Source organism: Cibotium barometz, chromosome 2, assembly GCF_041138505.1.
Source record: "Cibotium barometz isolate CiBa-2024 chromosome 2, ASM4113850v1, whole genome shotgun sequence".
Lineage (NCBI taxonomy): Eukaryota > Viridiplantae > Streptophyta > Polypodiopsida > Cyatheales > Cibotiaceae > Cibotium > Cibotium barometz.
In genome coordinates, this window is record NC_141047.1 from 18,847,440 (window position 1) to 18,854,461 (window position 7,022).

General features: G+C 38.2%; 1 long non-coding RNA gene across 1 annotated transcript; it reads left to right on the top strand.

Annotated features, from left to right (window-relative positions):
* The first annotated feature begins 426 nt into the window (after positions 1-426).
* LOC147640759 (uncharacterized) lies at positions 427-2,056 on the top strand. Its single transcript, XR_015267450.1, has 3 exons — positions 427-1,513; positions 1,610-1,684; positions 2,021-2,056. It is a non-coding gene; the product is annotated as an uncharacterized LOC147640759 (long non-coding RNA).
* The last annotated feature ends 4,966 nt before the right edge of the window (positions 2,057-7,022 follow it).

The following is a 7,022-nucleotide window of genomic DNA, read 5'->3' on the forward strand; positions in this document are numbered from 1 at the left end:
CATGGTGGTGATTTTTGTTCTTGTGTGAACAAGGGCTTATTTTTTCTGGTGGGGATAACTGTGAAGAGACTTTCAATACCGTAGCGCTCTTAGGTTTTTTCAAATTTTTTTAATTAAAAAAAACCTTATCTTCATATGACGAGTGGCTCGTCTCCAACGTCGCTATTTGCTGAGACGATCACCTGGTGGTGCGGCTATGCCTCTTTCTCGTTAGAGGTAGGTGCTTGGAGATACGTAGCTAATGGATTCATGGCAGTCTGCATTGGAGTGGCACTACCAAGGACTTTGCCTTTTTTTTTTAGATTTTGAAAACCTACTCTGGTCTGTGCCTCTGTTGGCTATGCAATATCATAGAGATTGCAGCGTCCACCTCTTATTCGTCGCTGTGTTGGGTCTGAGAAAAAATGCCTTGCTACGTACAAAAATGCCTTGCTCCTCTGCTTCTTTGTTGGCTGCCTTCCTTTTCCTGTTTTGTCCAGCGTACTTCCTCAAGATGTTCTGCTGGCCATGGTGTCTTCAGCGCGGCGGCCACCTGGTTGCTTTAATGACTTTTGGTTTATGGCAAGCTTTTGAGATCTCTATCCTTACATGCTGCTTTGTGTCAACCATGTACTTGGTGCAATTGTGGAGTGGATTGTCAGTTGCATATAGAAGCTCCTTCAATGACACATAATAGGCTAGGCTTACTCTTCTTCACTCTATTGTTCTTGAAATGGCTACTCTGCTTTTTCTTGTATGTGCTCTGAAATCTTCAATGCTTAATGCATAGATAAAAACCAATCTCTCTTCACATAAGAAAACAACCCTACACCAAAAATTCAATCATGAAAGGCTGAAAGAGATTTAATCTGAATTCTAATTACTCCCTAATCTTCATAACCTATGCTTTTGCTAATTGAAATGTTCTCTTCGAAGTTCCTAGCCTCATTTAATGAATGGATTTCCCTCTTAAGATTTCACACGTTTTGGAGGTTATCTCTTCTTCCATCTCATCTTCTTCCATCTTCTTACATCTGCTTTTATTTTCTATTTGCTTCAATGGAAACCACACATCCTAGGCATCACTGTTGCTCCTCTACTAGAGCTATTATAGTATACAACAATTTTGATATAGATAATCAAAGGTGGATTCCTACCACAATCTCTATTGGTAGTTGGATTATGTTACAGGACGAGGAAGCAGAAAAAAACAAAGAATGAGTTCATTGACACTTACAAAGGCAGAGTTCAAGATTTCAAACTCTTTGACACAGGTAGGAGCATTAAGGAAGTCCTTATACAGCATGCCTACATGCACTTAGAACTGCGTCTGCAACGTTTGCCTAATGGAATCCCACTCCATAGACCAAACTGTAAGTAAATGTTTTTACATTATGTTTACGTAATGTGTTTCATTTCTATACTTATGCTTCTCTTGTATTCATCTGTATAGATATACATCCTTCAAACTTGGTTGACTGGCAGCCTATAAATAGTTTTGTGGAAATCTTTGATGCTTTTCATGCATCAATTGGTGAGCAGCTATACAAAGAAACATCAAGCAGGTCTTTGGTAGAGAGGAGAGTTTTCTTTTATAATGAGTTTTACATGGCACCTCATAGTGTTACAGGTTATGGATCTTTGAAAGCATTATCACTGCCTTCATTCGACAGTCCAGAATAGCCAATACCAATAGCAGAAACAAGTGAGTTCTTTAGATTAAAGATATACCAAGATGTGTAGAGGGGTTTAAGACCAAATGTAGCAACAAGTAGTTAGGTGAAAAGCGTTGTCTTTATGCCATTTCATGTTTTTGTCAACTTCTTTTATGACGAGGAGGTCAAAAAAATATCGTCAATGTTCTGTAAATCAGAGAAATGTTTGGATTTCTTAGGTCAAAATTGGGATGTGAAAGAATTAAATGGGGTTACCTGCAAAATCCATAGGAAATCTATTGTCTATAAATATATGATTGGTTCCTAGAATTTTATTTTAGTCTTTCACTATATGAGATGGCATTATGTCAATGGAAAACTTGTAGCAATTGATGAGGACTTGGAGGATGACACTGAAAATCCATTGATGTTATTAGAGGTATGGTTTGAACATGAGCTCTTAACAGTACTCAATATAAGGTCAAACATCTCACTGTTATTCATTTCAAAACTATGCCATAATCATTATTACTTATATAAATTACTTTGATTTTTGGAAATAGATACCAAGGAGAAAAGAAAGGACCATTCAATGTAAAGACATTACAAGGAAGCAAGTTTTCGTGGTGCAAATGACCCACATAGAGATAAATGGAGATAAATGTATTTTTGATAGCATATAGTTATATCAATCATGATAACATTTTGTATTTCTCATAGCAATAGAAACTAAGAAAAATATTTATTGGATGTTTAAAACATTGATAGCATGTTCTTTTTTTTTCCATCGAAGTGTGCTCTTTGGGTGTGGGAAGATTCTTGTCGTTGGGCGGTGAAGCTTGTCGTTGAGGGGGTGCTTGCTCTTCGGGATGCTCTTGGGGTGGTTGCTCTTGGTGGGGACGGAAAGCTTGCTCTTCTAGAACAAAAGCTTGCTGTTGTTGCAGGGTTGAATCTTGACTTTGCGTAGTTTGCTGTTGTCGGGAACTCGAAGCTTCCAAATCGATGTCTTCAGATCCATTAGATTCTAGAAGCTCGACATCCAACCTGTCGACTTGTGTTCGGGGTAGATTCTAGAAGCTCGACAACCAACCTGTCTCGACGGGGGTACTACCATGGGCAGTGGTCCTGGTTGCGGCAGTGGTGGAGCATTAGGGGAAATTTGGGCTCATTCTTGGGCCCTCTAAGGGAGTTTCTGCCATCTACGCCTTGAAAATGGGGGCTGTGTGGTGAACATTTCTTACTTTATGTTAAAAACCCATCATATGACATATCATTAGAAAGATCATGAAAAGTAGATCATATAATTTCAAACTCCGAAACATTTGGAGTTGCTAAGGTCAAGATATACCATTTTCCTCAAAATCAAGTTTAAAGGGTACCATAACGGTCCACATCATCACTTTTGACCCTACTTTTTGTACATCTTCCATGGGGCATGTCCAAACCCCATCATGTTATATATCAATGGAAAGATCTTGAAGAGTACTCTATATATGCAACCTTTGAAAAAATTAGAGTTGACTTACAAAAAATTTACCATGGCCCCATTTTTGATGATGTGGCATTCCTTAGAGGGCCAAAAAATGAGCCCAATTTTCCCCTAATGGGGGGCACAAACGCAACATGAATATTAGGCGGTCTGCTATGAATGTTGATAATAATATGCTTAATGGTCTGTTTCCTAAACATCCCTAAATCCACATTGGAGTATTTTGATAATCAAGGATTCTACAAAAAGCCAAAAAAAGTAAGATATCATTAAAAAAAAGAGCATGCTTACATTTTCTGCGGGCAATGAGAGAACTAAGTGTAGCAGCAACTTTGCGTTGTAGCACACCCTCCAACCGTAATTATGGCCATCCTATTGCTGGGACTCTGCATCTCACATTCCTTGTGTGTCCTAGTAGTGTGTCCTGGTGGATTATGGCCTCGAGACCAGTTATTAGCTTTCTAACCGATCTGCACGAAACATTACTGTTGTTAATACTGAAAGTTCTCTAACTACTTCTCCCTCCCTCTCTCTCTCTCTCTCTCTCTCTCTCTCTCTCTCTCTCTCTCTCTCTCTCTCTCTCTCGTTTTAAGATATATGAATAATGATTGTGTGGACTTATTGTCTCACAGTGCCATGGAATTCTTCACCTGAATTGGCCAAGTAACAACTCTTGGATTCCATATCGCAAAGGATCAAACTCCAGTGTGAACTACAACATGCAATTAGGAGTATTAGAAGTAACATAAAAAATATATAGTAAATTTAGGTCACAATACTAAGACTATAAATGAGATTGCATGTCACTTACTTCTCATTGTATGCCATTAGAATTATTTGAGCTACATCAAAATTTATCGGACTAAACCATGGACATACATCAACCAATGATGTATGTTGTGCAGTAAGAACTGAGGAAAGGAGGGAATCTACAATATATACACGATTTTGAACATCAAATGGGAGATTTGATATAATTAAGCTGCATAAGAAAATTACATTATATTAGTTACTTTGGACAAGCAAACGACTTTAAAATCAAGATGATGACAAGGACGTAGAAAACCTTAGAACTGCTATCATAATTCTATCATTGACCTCCCTTGAAACATTGGACAAAACATCAATCTCCTCCGCATCAAAAGGGAAAAATTTCACGGTGCCTCACCACCGGAAGTCTAACGTGAAACGAGGAGAAAAAATAACTCAAAGCTTTAACATTCGACGTATGCATTTCTTGAACAGCCGCTTTCTTGAACCGCAATTCTTGGAGCTCCTGCATCCTGGCTTGGTCTCCAATCCTTTGTGCGTTGAGCCTTGTGTCACGAAAGTGACTAGGCTCTATCACTTCTGTGATCTTAACTTTCTTCGTCAAAGTAGGGATTTCCAAAATTCCTTTCATTCTTTTGTCACTAAGTAAGACGGGCTCTAGCGTACGGTCATATCTGAACCTGACCAAACGAAGCGAGTTCATGTCTTTTGGCATCACAGTGATTTTGTGTGCATGCACGGCAAGGACATAGCTATCCTGAAAAAACTCGACAAGCTAGTCTTCCAAGCATCTTGCAAACATCCTAGGCCAGAGGCCTGCCAACGCATACTAATGCCAAAATCTTCGCATATCGACCTGACTATGTGCTGGAACGACAACTTTTTGGAACCGCGCAATGCATATGTTTCTCCACCTTCCTTAGTTTAAGAAGGACAAATCTATGTTGGTTGTATATGCGTCTCCTCATTGAGCGCTGCAGACATTTTCTTTCCCAAAGTAGCTTCTTTACCTACTTTATGATGATCATTTGTAGATGAGAGCCTTGCGGTCTTCTTCGTACGTGCCATCTGAAAATAGTCATAATGTTACATGATAAATTTTCTCAATAAATACAAAATAGCAATAAATCACTAAACCATGATTTGGGCATATTTGAAACAATCACAACCACAATCCTTGTGTTGTAGTGATCTATCACGCTTGGTGCTTCAAAAAACAAAATAATACAAAAACTACTGAAAAAGTTAATCAGGATAACAAAACAACTTCAAATCACTACATCAAACAAAATCTACATCAACTCCTCGCGTTGTAGTGATTTCTCACATAGACTCTTTCATTTGACAAAAGAACACATGAACAATATACCCAACAATACCAGTGACGATAAAATAGCTTCAAATCACTACAATATGATATAGGTACATCAGACCTAATCATCATACCCTCCTCGCGTTGTAGTGATTTCTCGTACAGAGTAAGTCATGAAAATAAGTCGTAGATAACATCATATAGGACACAAAACAATGTATAGGACAAGAAAGTATGTCCAAAACACTATAACACGATATAGCTACATCAGAAAAAATTGTAATTCATTCTTCGCATCGTAGTGATTTATCAGACATTGCCTTTCGTTTGACCCAATATCTAATGAACGTAGGTAAAATATGATATATATGATTGAATATAACATTTAAGACCAATAGTGATTGCTTGATAACTCACCAAAGAATCACACATGAAAAATGTTGAAAAGATGTACGCTTACTTGATAAATTGTAGTAGAGATGGCATAGATAAAGCACGACAGAGGAATACACGCAGCTGAAGGAGGCAAAACGAAACGGGGGCAAAAGATAAGGACACCTGACATTTACCGAGGACAAGTACCACATTTACTGATGTGACGAGTACGACACACGTGCAAAAGAGCATGTCAACACGTGCGAAGGAGGATGTGGGGCTGTACTCATTAAATAGATGATGATTACGATCAATCCATTTTTGACACGTGTACTCATTAAATATATGATGATTACGATCAATCTATTTTTGACACGTGTCATCATACGTGCACAGAGCATGTGGTCTGCCATCATGCATGTCTGCCACGTGTAGAAACTATTAGTTTCTGCGGATAAAGTTGACCCACATTCATTATTCGTTGCTTCTTGCTCTCCTACGATTTTTCTCGCAGTCTTGTGACCGGCACGTTGCTTCTTGCTCTCGTACAGTCAACTTCGTTTGTCGCTTCTTACTCTCCTAGTGAATTTTGGGTTTGTTTTCAAATATTTCCGCGTTTCAATTTGGCCGAAATTGTATAGTTGTTTTATAAATATTTCATCAAAGATTTTTGCTTTTAGATTTTTAAGAAATTAAATTTTTTCTCACAAATATTTCACCAAATCACTACAACGCGCGGAGAGATCTCCGTGAGAACTATTGTACCCATATTGCATTGTAGATTTTGCCTACAATTGTAGGCAAAAATCACTACAATGCGAGAAGAGGTCTCGGTGCAAACTCTCTTAAGCATATCGCGTTATAGTATTTGTCCTACTATCGTTCTTTTTTTGTGTTTTGAAAGATTTCAACGTTTAGTTTTTTAAGAAATTGATTTGTTTCTTACATATATTTGATCAAATCACTACAGTGTGAAGAGGGAACTCGGGGAGAACTCTTCCACCCATATCGCATTATAGTGATTTGTCCTACTATCATTCTTGTAGTGATTTTTCTTACAATCGTCATTGCCTTTGAAATATTGCATTAAATCACTATAACGTGAGGAGAGGCCTCGGTGGGAATTCACCCACACATATCGCGTTGTAGTGATTTTGACACATTTTTCTTTTCATTTTCATTTTCTTACTAATATTTCATCAAATCACTACAACGCGACTAGAGATCTTGGTGAGAGTTCTCCCACGCTTATCACGTTATACTGATCTTACCTAATCCTTTATTATCTTACACAGAACTTTCATCGTTTGTGACATATTTCCTGGCTTATAGATGGATCCTTTCGGGATTGAGGTCGAGTCTGATGCTGGTCTTCAAGAAACCCCAGATGAAAAGTGTTTGACTTCCTTATAAAGGTCGACAGCATCATCTCGCTATCCTG